This window comes from Balaenoptera borealis (genome assembly GCF_965194805.1).
Source record: "Balaenoptera borealis genome assembly, chromosome: 9".
NCBI lineage: Eukaryota > Metazoa > Chordata > Mammalia > Artiodactyla > Balaenopteridae > Balaenoptera > Balaenoptera borealis.
The window spans coordinates 45,997,735-46,014,165 of NC_138873.1; the positions used below are offsets into that span (position 1 = coordinate 45,997,735).

Consider the following 16,431-nt stretch of genomic DNA (forward strand, 5'->3'; position numbering starts at 1 on the left):
CTGCGTGACTCTTGCTCAGAGTTCCTCACGAGGTTGCAATCAAGTTGTTACTAAGGCTGTATGTAGTTTCTGAACACTTGATTGAGGCTAGAGAATCTGTTTCCAAGATCACTCATGTGGCTCTTGGCAGGAGGCTTCAGTTCCTCAGTATATGGACCTCTACATTAGGGCTTCTCAGGGCATATACTTCACACAGAGCAATTGATGACTGAGAGAGAGAGAAAGAGAGAGAGAGAGATAACCCAATATGAAAGCCCTAATCTCAGAAGTGACAGTCCATCACTTAGTCATACTAGAAGGGTCACTATGTATAATCCACACTCTGTACTCAGGCAAGTGGAATTAAGCTCAGTCTTTTGGAGGGAGAACTATCAAAGAATTTGAGACCATATCTTTAAAATTAGCACAAAGTAATCAGCACAGAGATAATATTTAAAGTCATAGGACTGGATAAGATCATCAAGGGAAAATGTGAGACAGAGAAATCCAGGATCTGATCTTTGGATCATACCAACAGAAACAGGTCAAACAGAAGAGAAGAAACAAATAAGGTTTTAAGGGAGAAATCAGGGAGATAGGAGGAAAATAAAAAGATTGTAAGGTCCTTGAAGCTAGAAAAATAAAGTGAATTGTGTGCTAAGCCCTGTAATAGATTTTACAATAAGATCTGCTTTCTACTTTTTTGCACTTAGTTTACAGACATTAATTGCACCTAACATGTACTGCATAATTATTACATGCGGCAGATACATCTGGGCATTTTAAAGTATGTTATTTCATCCTTATAATAAATCAGTGAGGAAAGCTTTATTATTCAGCATTTTAGAGATGAGAAATGCATGGTTCAGAGAGTTAAATAACTTGCCCAAATTCACTTAAGTAAGTTGCAAAGCTCATAACTGAATTATGGTCAGCTGCATCCAAAACCCAAGTTCTAGCACAAGCTTTCAAAATATTTGCTAAATTATTAACACTTTAAAATGGCTATCTCTTTCATCTGCCATTATTTAGTTAATTATTTTAGCCATAGAAATGAATGATGTTTATTAAAAATTGACCATAATCCTTAAGAATTTGAAATACCATCTTTGTAAATGAAGGCATTTACTCCAATATGCAGAGTATACAAAAAATACTATCTTATAAACAATAAAGTATGGTAATTCTTCAGCAATGTCCATTGCATTCAACTTTTCCTTTCCATTTCCACTGCTACCTATTTTATTACTTACCTATTAGCCATCTTATTAGGCTCCCATTTCTCTGCCCCTAAAAATATATAACTGGACACGTTAACTCTATACATAACTGTCATGTTAACCTTCCAAAACACAAATATCATCCTGGCTTATTACTAAGAAAATTTCAATGACTAAATGGGGCCAAGTCCAGGCCTGTAATTCTGGTGTTCTTTTCTAATCTCGTCTTCTTAGGCTGACCTCCAGTACATCCAGCCTATACATCTTTTATGTAGTCCTATCTCCATTTCTTTTTTTCTTTCCCTTCCTGAAATGTTTACTATCTCTTCCAATCTTCCTCCAGTGTAATCAATCAATCTATATCTTGCCTGGGGCCAGAAGAATCTCTCCATTCTCTGAACCCCTGATGTCACCAAGTTCCTACCATGCTGCTTTATATTTTTAAATTTTTGTGTTTGTGCATTTCTTTACCACTGATGTACAAGCTTCTTTTGGAAAAATACTGTGTCTACTTTATTTGTGACTCTGATAGCTTATAGTATTATAGCCTCTAATGCATAATAGCTGCTTAATATTAATATTAACTAATATGTAAATCCTTAAGTTCACAGTAAGTGTTCTATATATAATAGCAAATACAGAGAGCTTACTCTGCAACGTTTGCTTTTCTAAGAGTTTTATGTATATTAACTCACAAATGTTCTCCTTTAATTTCATAAAACTTTGCCCAAAATGTCTAAAATTCACTTTTGGGAAAAAGAACTGTTGAACATGCTAACTTGTGTATTTTAAACAAAATGTGTGGCATACCATACATATCAAGTTTGTAACATAAGCAAAGAGCTATCCTATGTTTCTGGCTTTCCCATCAGAGTACAAATGGTGAATAATGAAGTGAATGTGACAGGTTATCACTCTTTTAGTAGCACCTCATTTGTCTCCATAAACCGTCATCCTTATCCCATCTACTTTTTATTTATTTATTTATTTATTTATTTATTTATTTATTTATTTATTTTAACATCTTTATTGGAGTATAATTACTTTACATTGTTCTGTTACTTTCTGCTGTATAACAAAGTGAATCAGCTATATGTATACATATATCCCCATATCACTTCTCTCTTGCGTCTCCCTCCCACCCTCCCTATCCCACCCCTCTAGGTGGTCACAAAGCACTGAGCTGATCTCCCTGTGCTATGTGCTGCTTCCCACTAGCTATCTATTTTACATTTGGTAGTGTATATATGTCAATGCTACTCTCTCACTTCATCTCTGCTAACCCTTCCCCCTCCCCGTGTCCTCAAGTCCATTCTCTATGTCTGTGTCTTTATACCTGTCCTGCCCCTAGGTTGTTCAAAACCATTTTTTTAAAATTCCATATACATGTGTTAGCATACAGTATTTTTTTTTCTCTTTCTGACTTACTTCACTTTGTATGACAGACTCTAGGTCCATCCACCTCACTACAAATAATTCAATTTCGTTTCTTTTTATGGCTGAGTAATATTCCATTGTATATATGTGCCACATCTTCTTTATCCATTCATGTGTCGATGGACACTTAGGTTGCTTCCATGTCCTGCTATCATAAATAGACCTGCAATGAACATTGTGGTATACGTCTCTTTTTTAATTATGGTTTTCTCAGGGTATATGCACAGTAGTGGGATTTCTGGGTCATATGGTAGTTCTATTTTTAGTCTTTTAAGGAACGTCCATACTGTTCTCCATTGTGGCTGTATCAACTTACATTCCCACCAGCAGTGCAAGAGGGTTCCCTTTTCTCCACACCCTCTCCAGCATTTATTATTTGTAGACTTTTTGATGATGGCCATTCTGACAGGTGTGAGGTGATACCTCATTGCAGTTTTGATTTGCATTTCTCTGATGATTAGTGATGTTGAGCATCCTTTTATATGTTTGTTGGCAAGCTGTATATCTTCTTTGGAGAAATGTCCATTTAGGCTTTCTGCCCATTTTTGGATTGGGTTGTTTGTTTTTTTGATATTGAGCTGCACGAGCTGCTTGTATATTTTGCAGATTAATCCTTTGTCAGTTGCTTCACTTGCAAATATTTTCTCCCATTCTGAGGGTTGTCTTTTCTCTTGTTTATGGTTTCCTTTGCTGTGCAAAAGCTTTTAAGTTTCATTAGGTCCCATTTGTTTATTTTTGTTTTTATTTCCCTTTCTCTAGGAGGTGGGTCCAAAGGACCTTTCTGTGATTTATGTCATAGAGTGTTCTGCCTGTGTTTTCCTCTAAGAGTTTTATAGTGTCTGGCCTTACATTTAGGCCTTTAATCCATTTTGAGTTTACTTTTGTGTATGGTGTTAGGGGGTGTTCTAATTTCACTCTTTTACATGTAGCTGTCCAGTTTTCCCAACACCACTTATTGAAGAGTCTGTCTTTTCTCCAATGTATATTCATGCCTCCTTGATCAAAGCTAAGGTGACCATATGTGTGTGGGTTTATCTCTGGGCTTTCTATCCTGTTCCATTGATCTATATTTCTGTTTTTCTGCCAGTACCATACTGTCTTCACGACTGTAGCTTTGTAGTATAGTCTGAAGTCAGGGAGCCTGATTCCTCCAGCTCCGTTTTTCTTTCTCAAGATTGCTTTGGCTGTTTGGGGTCTTTTGTGTTTCCATACAAATTGTGGAATTTTTTATTCTAGTTTTGTGAAAAATGCCATTGGTAATTTGATAGGGAATGCATTTAATCTGTAGCTTACTTTGGGTAATATAGTCTTTTTCACAATATTGATTCTTCCAAACCAAGAACATGGTATATCTCTCCATCTGTTTGTATCATCTTTAATTTCTTTCATCAGTATCTTATAATTTTCTGTATACAGGTCTTTTGTCTCCTTAGGTAGGTTTATCCCTAGGTATTTTATTCTTTTTGTTGCAATGGTAAATGGGAGTGTTTTCTTAATTTCTCTTTCACATTTTTCATCGTTAGTATATAGGAATGGAAGAGATTTCTGTGCATTAATTTTGTATCCTGCTGCTTTACCAAATTCATTGATTAGCTCTAGTAGTTTTCTGGTGGCATCTTTAGGATTCTCTATGTATAGTATCATGTCATCTGCAAACAGTGACAGTTTTACTTCTTCTTTTCCGATTTGGGTTCCTTTTATTGCTTTTACATCTCTGATTACTGAGGCTAAAACTTCCAAAACTATGTTGAATAATAGTGGTGAGAGTGGACAACCTTGTCTTGTTCCTGATCTTAGAGGAAATGGTTTCAGTTTTTCACCATTGAGAACGATGTTGGCTGTGGGTTTGTCATATATGGCCTTTATTATGTTAGGTAGGTTCCCTCTATGCCTACTCTCTGGAGGGTTTTTATCATAAATGGGTGTTGATTTTGTTGAAAGCTTTTTCTGTATCTAAGGAGATGATCTTATGGTTTTTCTCCTTCAATTTGTTGATATGGTATATCACATTCATTGATTTGCGCATATTGAAGAATCCTTTCATTACTGGGATAAACCCCACTTGATCATGGTCTATTATCCTATTAATGTGCTTTTGGATTCTGTTTGCTAGTATTTTGTTGAGGATTTTTGCATCTATGTTCATCAGTGATATTGGCCTGTAGTTTTCTTTGAGACATCTTTGTCTGGTTTTGGTATAAGGGTGATGGTGGCCTCATAGAATGAGTTTGGGAGTGTTCCTCACTCTGCTATATTTTGGAAGAGTTTGAGAAGGATAGGTGCTAGCATTTCTCTAAATGTTTGACAGAATTTGCCTGTGAGCCATCTGGTCCTGGGCTTTTATTTGTTGGAAGATTTTTAATCACAGTTTCAATTTCAGTGCTTGTCATTGGTCTGTTTATATTTTCTATTTCTTCCTGGTTCAGTCTCAGAAGGTTGTGCTTTTCTAAGAATTTGTCCATTTCTTCCAGGTTGTCCATTTTATTGGCATAGAGTTGCTTGTGGTAATTTCTCATGGTCCTTGTATTTCTGTAGTGTTAGTTTTTACTTCTCCTTTTTCATTTATAATTCTGTTGATTTGAGTCTTCTCTCTTTTTTCTTGATGAGTCTGGCTAATGGTTTAACAATTTCGTTTATCTTCTCAAAGAACCAGCTTTTAGTTTTATTGATCTTTGCTATCGTTTCCTTCATTTCTTTTTCATTTATTTCAGATCTGATTTTTATGATTTCTTTCCTTCGCTAACTTTGGGTTTTTTTGTACTTCTTTCTCCAGTTGCTTTAGGTGTAAGGTTACGTTGTGTATTTGAGATGTTTCTTGTTTCTTGTGGTAGGATTGTATTGCTATAAACTTCCCTCTTAGAACTGCTTTTACTGCATCCCATAGGTTTTGGGTCGTCGTGTTTTCATTGTCATTTGTTTCTAGGTATTTTTTGATTTCCTCTTTGATTTCTTCAGTGATCTCTTGGTTATTTAGTAGCTTATTATTTAGCTTCCATGTGTTTGTATTTTTTACAGGTTTTTTCCTGTAATTGATATCTAGTCTCATAGCATTGTGTTCGGAAAAGATACGTGATATGATTTCAATTTTCTTAACTTTACCAAGGCTTGATTTGTGACCCAGGATATGATCTATCCTGGAGAATGTTTCATGAGTACTTGAGAAGAAATTGTATTCTGTTGTTTTTGGGTGGAATGTCCTATAAATATCAATTAAGTCCATCTTGTTTAATGAGTCATTTAAAGCTTGTGTTTCATTATTTATTTTCATTTTGGTTGATATTTCCATTGGTGAAAGTGGGATGTTAAAGTCCCCTACTATGATTGTGTTACTGTTGATTTCCCCTTTTATGGCTGTTAGTATTTGCCTTATGTATTGAGGTGCTCCTATGTTGGTTGCATAAATATTTACAAATGTTATATCTTCTTCTTGGATTGATCCCTTGATCATTATGTAGTGTCCTTCTTTGTCCCTTGTAATAGTCTTTGTTTTAAAGTCTATTTTGTCTTATATGACAATTGGTACTCCAGCTTTCTGTTGATTTCCATTTGCATGGAATATCTTTTTCCATGCCCTCACTTTCAGTCTGTATGTGTCCCTAGATCTGAAGTGGGTCTCTTGTAGACAGCATATATATGGGTCCTGTGTTTGGATCCATTCAGCCAGTCTTTGTCTTTTGTTTGGAGCATTTAATCCATTTACATTTAAGGTAATTATCGATATGTATGTTCCTATTACCATTTTCTCAATTGTTTTGGGTTTGTTTTTGTAGGTCTTTTCCTTCTCTTGTGTTTCCTGCCTAGAGAAGTTCCTTTAGCATTTGTTGTAAAGCTGGTTTGGTGGTGCTGATTTCTCTTAGCTTTTGCTTGTCTGTAAAGGTTTTAATTTCTCTGTTGAATCTGAATGATATCCTTGCTGGGTAGAGTATCTTGGTTGTAGGTTTTTCCCTTTCATTGCTATAAATATGTCCTGCCACTCCCTTCTGGCTTGCAGAGTTTCTGCTGAAAGATTGGCTGCTAACTTTATGGCAGTTCCCTTGAATGTTATTTGTTGCTTTTCCCTTGCTGCTTTTATTATTTTTTCTTTGTATTTAATTTTTGATACTTTGATTAATATGTGTCTTGGCATGTTTCTCCTTGGATTTATCCTGTATGGGACTCTCTGTGCTTCCTGGACTTGATTGACTATTTCCTTTCCCATATTAGGGAAGTTTTCAACTATAATCACTTCAAATATTTTCTCAGTCCCTTTCTTTTTCTCTTCTTCTTCTGGGACCCCTATAATTTGATGTTGGTGCATTGAATGTTGTCCCAGAGGTCTCTGAGACTGTCCTCAATTCTTTTCATTCTTTTTTCTTTATTCTGCTCTGTGTAGTTATTTCCACTATTTTATCTTCCAGGTCACTTATCCGTTCTTCTGCCTCAGTTATTCTGCTATTGATTCCTTCTAGAGAGTTTTTAATTTCATTTATTGTGTTGTTCATCATTCTTTGTTTCCTCTTTAGTTCTTCTAGGTCCTTGTTAAACATTTCTTGTATGTTCTCCATTCTCTTTCCAGGATTTTAGATCATGTTTACTCTAATTACTCTGAAGTCTTTTTCAGGTAGACTGCCTATGTCCTCTTCATTTGTTTGGTCTGGTGGGCTTTTACCTTGCTCCTTCATCAGTTGTCTATTTCTCTGTCTTCTCATTTTGCTTAACTTACTGTGTTTGGGGTCTCCTTTTCACAGGATGCAGGTTCGTAGTTCCCTTTGTTTTTGGTGTCTGCCCCCAGTGGGTGAGGTTGGTTCAGTGGGTTGTGTAGGCTTCCTGGTGGAGGAGACTGGTGCCTGTGTTCTGGTGGATGAGGCTGGTTCTTGTCTTTCTGGTGGGCTGGACTGAGTCCGGTGGTGTGTTTTGGGGTGTCTGTGAACTTATTATGATTTCTGGCAACCTCTCTGCTAATGGGTGGGGTTGTGTTCCTGTCTTGCTAGTTGTTTGGCATGGGGTGTCCAGCACTGGAGCTTGCTTGTCGGTGAGTGTAGCTGGGTCTTAGTGTTGAGACGGAGATCTCTGGGAGAGCTCTCACAGATTGATATTACGTAGGGCTGGGATGTCTTTGATGGTCCAATATCCTTAACTCAGCTCTCCCACCTCCGAGGCTCAGGCCTGACACCTGGCTGGAGCACCAAGACTCTGTCAGCCACATGGCTCAGAAGAAAAGGGAGAATAAATAAATAAATAAATAAATAAAATGAAGTTATTAAAATAAAAAAATTTTAAAAATATTATTAAAATAAAAAATTTTTAAAGTAATTTAAAAAAAAAGAAGAGAGCATCCAAACCAATAAACAAATCCACCAATGATAACAAGTGCTAAAGACTTAACTAAGATGAACATAACTCAGAAACTAGTCAGTCACATATGGCAAACCCCAAGTCTACAGTTGCTCCCAAAGCCTCAATTCTGGGATGATTTGTTGTCTATTAAAGCATTCCAGAGATGCAGGGTACATCAAGTTGATTGTGGAGATTTAATCCACTGCTCCTGAGGCTGCATGGAGAAATTTCCCTTTCTCTTCTTTGTTCGCACAGCTCCTGGGGTTCAGCTTTAGATTTGGTCCTGCCTCTGCATGTAGGTTGCCCTCTGGCATCTGTTCATCTCCCAGACAGGAGGGTGTTAAAGGAGTGGCTGATTAGAGGGCTCTGGCTCACTCAGGCCAGGAGAGGGAGGGGTACGTAATGCGGGGCGAGCCTGCGGCGGCAGAGGCCAGTGTGACATTGCAACAGCCTGAGGCATGCCATGTGTTTTCCCAGGGAAGTTGTCCCTGGATCATGGGACCCTGGCAGTGGCGGGCGGCACAGGCTCCCAGGAGGGGCAGTGTGGATAGTGACCTGTGCTCACACACAGGCTTCTTGGTGGCGGCAGCAGCAGCCTTAGCGTTTCATGCCCGTCTCTGGGGTCCACGCTGATAGCCACGGCTCGCGCCCGTCTCTGGAGCTCGTTTAGGTGGTGCTCTTAATCCCCTCTCCTCACACACCCCCAAAGAATGGTCTCTTGCCTCTTAGGCAGGTCCAGACTTTTTCCTGGACTCCCTTCGGCTAGCTGTGGTGCACTAGCCCCCTTCAGGCTGTGTTCACGCCGCCAACCCCAGTCCTCTCCCTGGGATCCGACCTCCGAAGCCCGAGCCTCAGCTCCCAGCCCCTGCCCGCCCCGGTGGGTGAGCAGACAAGCCTTTCGGGCTGGTGAGTGCTGGTCGGCACCGATCCTCTGTGCGGGAGTCTCTCCGCTTTGCCCTCTGCACCCCTGTGGCTGCGCTCTCCTCCGTGGCTCCAAAGCTTCCCCCCTGTCCACCCCCCGTCTCCGCCAGTGAAGGGGCTTCCTAGTGTGTGGAAACTTTTCCTCCTTCACAGCTCCCTCCCACTGGCGCAGGTCCCGTCCCTATTCTTTTGTCTCTGTTTTTTCTTTTTTCTTTTGCCCTACCCAGGTACGTGGGGAGTCTCTTGCCTTTTGAGAAGTCTGAGGTCTTCTGCCAGCGTTCGGTAGGTGTTCTGTAGGAGTCGTTCTACATGTAGATGTATTTTTGATGTATTTGTGGGGAGGAAGGTGATCTCCACGTCTTACTCCTCCACCATCTTGAAGGTCCTCCCCATCTACTTTAAATAAACATAACCACTGACTTATGTTTTAATGTACACTTAGCATTGTTAGATAACTGTATTAAAAAGCATTTCTTTACATTGTGAATATAGGCCTAATTTAGTCAAATTACATCTTCTATAGTGACCTCACGTGTTGTTAAATCAATGTAAAGAAAAAAAGTTTACCCTATTTTGTTGATTTTAGTACCTGAACCTGGAATAATGCTAATTGTAGACACAGAAAGCATCAAATTGCCTAATACCTACGCTATGAGGTTTGATCCTCTAAAACGCTGAGGTTTGTCTTTTTTTCACACAGACTTAGAAGAACAGAGATCTAAGATTTACTTTTTCTTGATGAAGAATAAAGCTGTATTGATAGCTGAGAAAAGAAAATCAACCTATTTATTTTTATAATCATCAGATTGCAATCTATGGTCTTCTTTTTATACATTGCCCCAAAGAGGCTACTGATTTCTGTGGATCTAGCAGTTTCAGAAATGGAACATTTTATGAGTGATATCAAAGTAATACAAAAGTTCCAAAGTAAGATACCTGGAATTGAAAATCCTGATAAAGTAGAAACTACTTTGCAGTTTCCTCAAGGTGCTCATTTAGTATTGTTTCCTAGTGCTTGGCAGATTCTCTTCCTCTTCGCTGTCTCACGCACCTGAATGCAAAGATAAATGGACCCATAACATACCCATCTCAAAAGGGAAGAGAGAGAAATTGCATTTCTGGGCTCAGCAAAGAATTGTGGCAGGAAGATTTGGTGGGCTCCCCCAATCCCAGTCATGATGTTTACTGTGTTGTGGATTTAATCAGAAGTGTATATGGAGTTTTAATTTTAAAAAAACAACAACTATTACTTTCTTCAGCTGTTATAAAGGAATGATTATCTAGTAGTATAGTGTTCTCAACAAACCAGATGAAACTTTAGTACATCCTTCCAAATCCCCTCATGATTTAATCTTGAATTGAGTAACAGGGAACAAAAGAATCAATTTGCTTTTTAAGAAACAAATGTTTAATCATCACACTGGACCCAAGCCAACCTGCAAAATCCTCAGGACTGGCAAAACACAAAAATAAAAACAAAAGACACAAATTTTTTTTTCAAAAACACTGCTAGCACTATCCAGTATTATTGAATCATTCAAGTTTGTCTTTGGCAAATCCAAGTACCTTGCTTCTCTGTCCTTTTTCCACTTGCTATTACTCCTCTCCAGCACCTCACCTTAGGTTCCTAGAGCTTTCAGATCTATCCCTGAACCTCAATTTAAATATGTAGAGAAATCAGCTAAATACATTTTCTAAGAAATGTCAATGGTATTACTTTTTCCAGGGTTTTTGTATTTTAAACTTAATTTAAAAAAAAATCTCCTGAGCACCCATTCTATTCCAAATTCTGAAAAAGAGTGAAGAAGAGGCCTGGACCCTGCCTCTGGGTTTTCAGTCTAGCAGGGGAGACAGAATTGTAACAGATGCCCAACCTACACTGACTTAAGGTTAGGACAGAACAGTGTTAAAGGTACGGAGGAAAATGAAAAATTTTACTTTCTATTTCGGGGGTCATAGATGCCTTGGAAGAAGTACTGAGTGTGAGGTATTTGTGGGACTGTATGTAATCTGGAGATACCCAGGAGGAATTGAATATTTGGGTCTGGGACTCTGTAAAATATCAGGGCTGAAGATATTAATTTGAAAAACATCTGTATCATCCATCCTCAGATAATAGAGAAATCTCTAAATGAGTATTTTGCAAAGCCTATAACTTGGACTAACAATCTCATGAGATGGTCTGGAGAAAATAGGGGTCTAGGATCAAATAAGATTAAGGAATACCACATGCTTTACCCCCTCCTTTGGAAATTTGTAAATGACATTAACATTTTAAAGGAACTGACAAGTCCTACAATTAGTCCAGATGTAGGAAAAGAACCAGAGAAAGCCAAAAGAACAAGACATTTCAAGAAGATAGATATAATCATTTGTATAAATCTTAGAAGAAATCCCAAAAGTTAAGAATTGGCAGGAGAGTATCTTACTCAGTTTGTTGTTCCACAACTCAGCAGAGACCATGGCATATATTACGCACTCAATGAATATTTGGCAGATTAATCAGTGAATAAAGAAATGCAACAGCAAAAGCAGTAATTCCTCATACAATTCCATTCAACATTCTACAAAATGCGTATAAAGACAGAGAAAAAGACTGGCAGCAGTACAAAAAATTTCACATAAAAGAACATCATTCAGTTTTGGAGAAAACTTCATAAAATACATAGCATTTATTATGGATTTGGAAGTATATTCTTAGACCCTATAGCAGTGGTTTTCAGTGGGAAGGAGGGAGGGCAATTTTGCTTCCCAAGGAACATTTAGCAACATCTGGAGACATTTTTGCTTATCACAACTTGGGCAGGGTATGGCTACTTGCATCTACTGGACAGAGACCAGGGAGACCGCCCTACGACACACAGAACAGCCCTCCACAGCAATGAATCGTCTAGTCCAAAATGTCAGTGGCACTGCTGTTGAGAAATCCTGTGGCACAACATATGATACAGCGGCACATACAAAGCAACAAGGGTGAGTCCAAACCAGGGGTAGGAAAAGTCTTCGATTTACCCTCCTTTATCTGCCCTAAACGCTGACCACAGAAATTACACAGACCAGAAAAACATGTGACATTTTTTTCCAGCTGCCAAAGAATCACTTGTTAAGCCAACCAGAGTCTGCCCATATATCCATTCAGGGGCTTCTACCCTTAAAGCCGTCAGAGGTACATGTTGGCCAACACTGGCTGAAATGCCTTTCCTCTTAAGGAAAGAATTACTAAGTCCATCCTTTCTGGACTAATCACTATTAGAAACAAATATTCTAAGGTCTGTGGAAATCAATCTGCCTTTGGTTCTAGAGCTGAAAGATGGCAGTGCCTGTACCTAGGAGAAGAGCAGCCCAGGCTAATGAAACCAAAAAAGCATCTTTTGGGACATGCCAGGTCTGGGTGAATCTCCACCTGTGTAAGAATGAGCAAACAGAACAAAACAGTAGGAAAAAGGCAAAGTTTAGCAAACTATGCTTGCTGTCTTCGAAAACATTAAAGAAGGAAGTGTCCTCTGCAGTAAGAGAAGACTAAAGAGTGTTAGGTAAAGGCAGAGATACAAAGAAATCTGAGTAAAATAATGAGAGAATGCACAAAACCCCAGAGCAAGAGCAGAACTGAAATTCCCATTAGAGGTGATATAAATGGATGTGACCAAATCAAATTGGTAATAAGGATAGCAGATTTGAGAAACCTTAAGTCTAAAGGTAAAGGACAGAAAGTGACAGGAAAATTTATAGATATGGAGGAAAGGGAATAAAGATACAACCCAAGAAAGTTCTTTCTGACGCAACTAAAGGAATAGTATGACACAGAAAAATCTGCCTAAGGTAAAAAAAAGAAACCCAAATTTATAGATTTAAAAGCTTCACTAAATATCAGACTAAAATAATAGACTCATTCTGGAAACAATGGAAATTTGGGATTATAGAATAATATATGAATACTAAAAACATCAAAGAAGAAGGGTGGCTCGCCTACAATTGGATAAAAGTCAGGCTGACATTAGACTTCCTGAATCCTGAATAACACTATATACCAAAGGAAAACAGAGCAGGATATATATATCCTGTGAAATAGAAATAAAATCTGTGAAAAATAATAAGAGAAAAATTACCAAAACTAATTGTGGTGAGAAACTTGTGCTTGCCCTATCAGTCTGTGGCAAATTAAGCATAGAAAAGAATTAGAATTTGATTCCAATTGATTAAAATACGATTTTCATATTTTAATGAATAAAATTGAAGTAATGTTGCATGTCAAAGAGAATAAATTTTTTCAACATCAAATATTACTGATATTTTATATCTATTATATATATATATTTTAAAAGTATTTGTTTTTTTATTTTATTTATTTATTTATGGCTGTGTTGGGTCTTCGTTTCTGTGCGAGGGCTTTCTCTAGTTGTGGCAAGCGGGGACCACTCTTCATCGCGGTGCGCGGGCCTCTCACTATCGCGGTCTCTCTTGTTGCGGAGCACAAGCTCCAGACGCGCAGGCTCAGTAATTGTGGCTCACGGGCCCAGCTGCTCCGCGGCACGTGGGATCTTCCCAGACCAGGGCTCGAACCCGTGTCCCCTGCATTGGCAGGCAGACTCTTAACCACTGCGTCACCAGGGAAGCCCTCATATCTATTATATATTAATCATAATGTCTGTCCCCCCTTCTTGCAATGATTTCACTCCCTTCCTCTTTTTTCCAGCTCAAATGCAGTGTTGTTTTGGTAAATCAGCTCTCTGAACAAAAAAAAAAATTCCTGCTTTGTAGCACTTGCCAGTTTCCATGGGGTTGATATTCCCACCATGGCCAATTTTAAGTTACAAAAGGTTTTAACAACCAGCTGTCAAGATTCCTGAATATTTAATGATGGAGATGGTAAGATCCAACTACATCCCACCACTGAGAAATTTTACCTTCTCTGGTGAAGCAGTTCCTCACTTACCGCGTTTCATTAAGGTTAGCTGTTTGCATTCATGTTTTTATCACCAGACTAGCAATCACTGGAGAGTAGGGACTGTAATAACAGCAACCACATCAGCAACAATAATAGTAATGATGTCATCATTTGTTTGCTAAAGAGGGGAAAGATGGCTGAGAATATTGAATCCTTGACAAAATAAGGCTACTGGCACTACAGATGGAAAAGACCACTGGAAGAGACCAGAAAACATACAGACTTTATTACTGGAGTTTGGCCTCAAAGCTTGGAAAGGAATCCTAAGCTCCGGTGAGCTAGAACAGACCCCAGTTGAGTCACAAAGTATCTTTGTTGAGTCCCTGGCCTATGTGAAGATGTGTCAGGTATTTATATTTGCTCCTTTTCCCTAAACATGCACTGAACTAAGCTTAATATCTTTCTACATTAATAGTATGATGAAGCCATGAAAGATCATTTCAAGGCCTAACAGAAAGCTAATGCACCCACTCCAGTACTGGACTGTGGAATCCATCTGATTACCAATGGGTTTTCTGAGGAAGTTATGAAAAAAGAAACATTTCGCAAAGGAGAGAAGGTTTTGGATCCCTGTATGACAATGACATAGGAGAGAAGCCAAAATCCAACATATTCAAAAGTTCATTCTGTGACTACCTGATATTTTAAGTCCTTTGTTCATCCCACCCAGAACTCTGCCCTCCAGAGCCCTAGCAAGGTGCTGTCGCCGAGGGGTTCCTATTGTCCCTGATCTGAAGCAGAGTCAGATCTCTAGGTGGGACGGAGGGACAACTAGTGTTGTGAGTGGAAAAGAGCCTTCTCACTAGAGGGGGGGTTAGTAACTCTGGCAGGGTCAGCAAACTTTTTCTTAAAGGGCCAGATAGTAAATATTTTAGACTTACAGACAATACAGTTTCTGTTGGCAGAAATTAAGGCTACACAGTTCCCAATTCATAACAATTAAATTCTCTTAATTTTCAGCAGCACAGAGTCATAAAAGAAGAAATATTAATAATGATATAGAATAAAACCTAAGTATTTTGATCATTTCACCATAATCAAAAATTGAATAAGAACAACATAATTGCAAGGGTCAACATCCTCTTCAGCACTGAAGGACAGCAATATTTACTAATATGCCTCACTGTTAGTCTGGCAGTTTCTTGTTATATGAGAACCTTAAATTATGTTCCATGTGGAATTTTATTTTTAATGTGCAATCTGTGAGAACAAGATTATTCAAATTAAACTTTATTTTGAACACAGGTTTAACATTTAGATGACCATTTGAGAATGTGAGGCATTTTATACATATTTCAAAAGTCCTTCTCTGACGCCAGGTCTGTACAGCTGAATTAACAATTGCAACAGTCAATCCAGTGTTTGCAGCTGTCTTAACAACCAAACCAGATTGCTGCATGGTCAGTCAGTTGATCAATGCATAATTGATTGTGAAGATAGCCAGAAATATCAGCCAATTTGTTAACTGTGCAGAGATATAGAAAAAGCCAATGAGCAAACTGAAGCAAGGAAATTAAAAGAATGTAATCAAAATTGTTCTGATCAAAGGTACCGTTTGGATGAACGAGACCTAAGTTTTATTTATTTTTTTTCCTCTTGGAAAATCTTGAGTATTTCATGCCAATTCTTGACATTTATTAACTACCTCCAGCAATTCTCTTGTGGAATGTGCTTGAAATACACTCTCCCTTGGCCCTCCACCAATATCGCCACTTTGTTAAAATAAAAACAAGAGTATAAAATAGTATGTTTTCTGAAATAGACACAGACAGCAAGGTTGTGTAACAAATTATTTTTACAAGCTTGATACAATAAAGCAAAGGGGAGAGGAAGCTACAGAAGAAGGTGAATGTTAAAACCAGCATTTAAGAAAAAACATTTAAAAAGTAGATAAGAGCTTGAGAACACATCCTCACACATAATTTAAAAGTTAAGTTTTAACAAATCATTTAATTTAGTATATAATATGTATTATATGTGTATCTAACACATATATAAAATTAAATGACATTATAATTATGTATATGTTTACATGTGTTTTATTTTATAAATGTTATATAATTTTAGACAGGCAGGTTATTGCCTCTTGGAGATAAAGCATGCAGATAGTCTGGCTGATTTTTTTAAAACTCTACGTTCAAAATATTTGTGGCCATGTATATGCAAACAGATACTATAAAACTACAAAATTTTTGTGGCGTTAATATTAAAGTACTAATGGAAAACGAGCTTTATATGGCATTTGAACACTTTTTTCCATTTATAATTTCATTTGAGCCTCACAGCCTTATTCTGTAGGTCAATCAAGAACTAGCATCAGTCATATTTTAGAGATGAGGTACCTGGAGGTCGAATGAAAGAGGTGACTTTGCTGAGGTCACACTAATAGCTAAAGGGTGAAATAGATATATGATCAAGATGTTCTGACCTTTTCCGTTGAATGATTCTTCTTTCCACCATATCAACACTGAGATGTGAAAAATAAGTTCTTTATTTTACAAATAATCCTTTTTCCTGAAACTTGCTAAGAACCTGTGTAAATATTATGTATAATGCACATGTTTATCAAGAAGAGTCAGAATAAGTTAAGCCACCCCAGTGAGTTAACTGTCT

The 16,431-nt window shown here is 37.9% G+C and overlaps 2 long non-coding RNA genes across 2 annotated transcripts in view; one reads left to right on the plus strand and one right to left on the minus strand.

Annotated features, from left to right (window-relative positions):
* LOC309634622 overlaps positions 1 to 16,431 on the minus strand; it is a 333,842-nt gene that overhangs the window by 297,151 nt on the left and 20,260 nt on the right. The window contains exon 1 of the long non-coding RNA XR_014248253.1: positions 1 to 16,431. This exon is cut by the window's right edge and continues 20,260 nt beyond it. This is a non-coding gene — a long non-coding RNA (uncharacterized lncRNA).
* Positions 1 to 16,431, plus strand: part of LOC309634640 — a 170,694-nt gene that overhangs the window by 101,515 nt on the left and 52,748 nt on the right. The gene's annotated exons all lie outside the window — the stretch shown is intronic.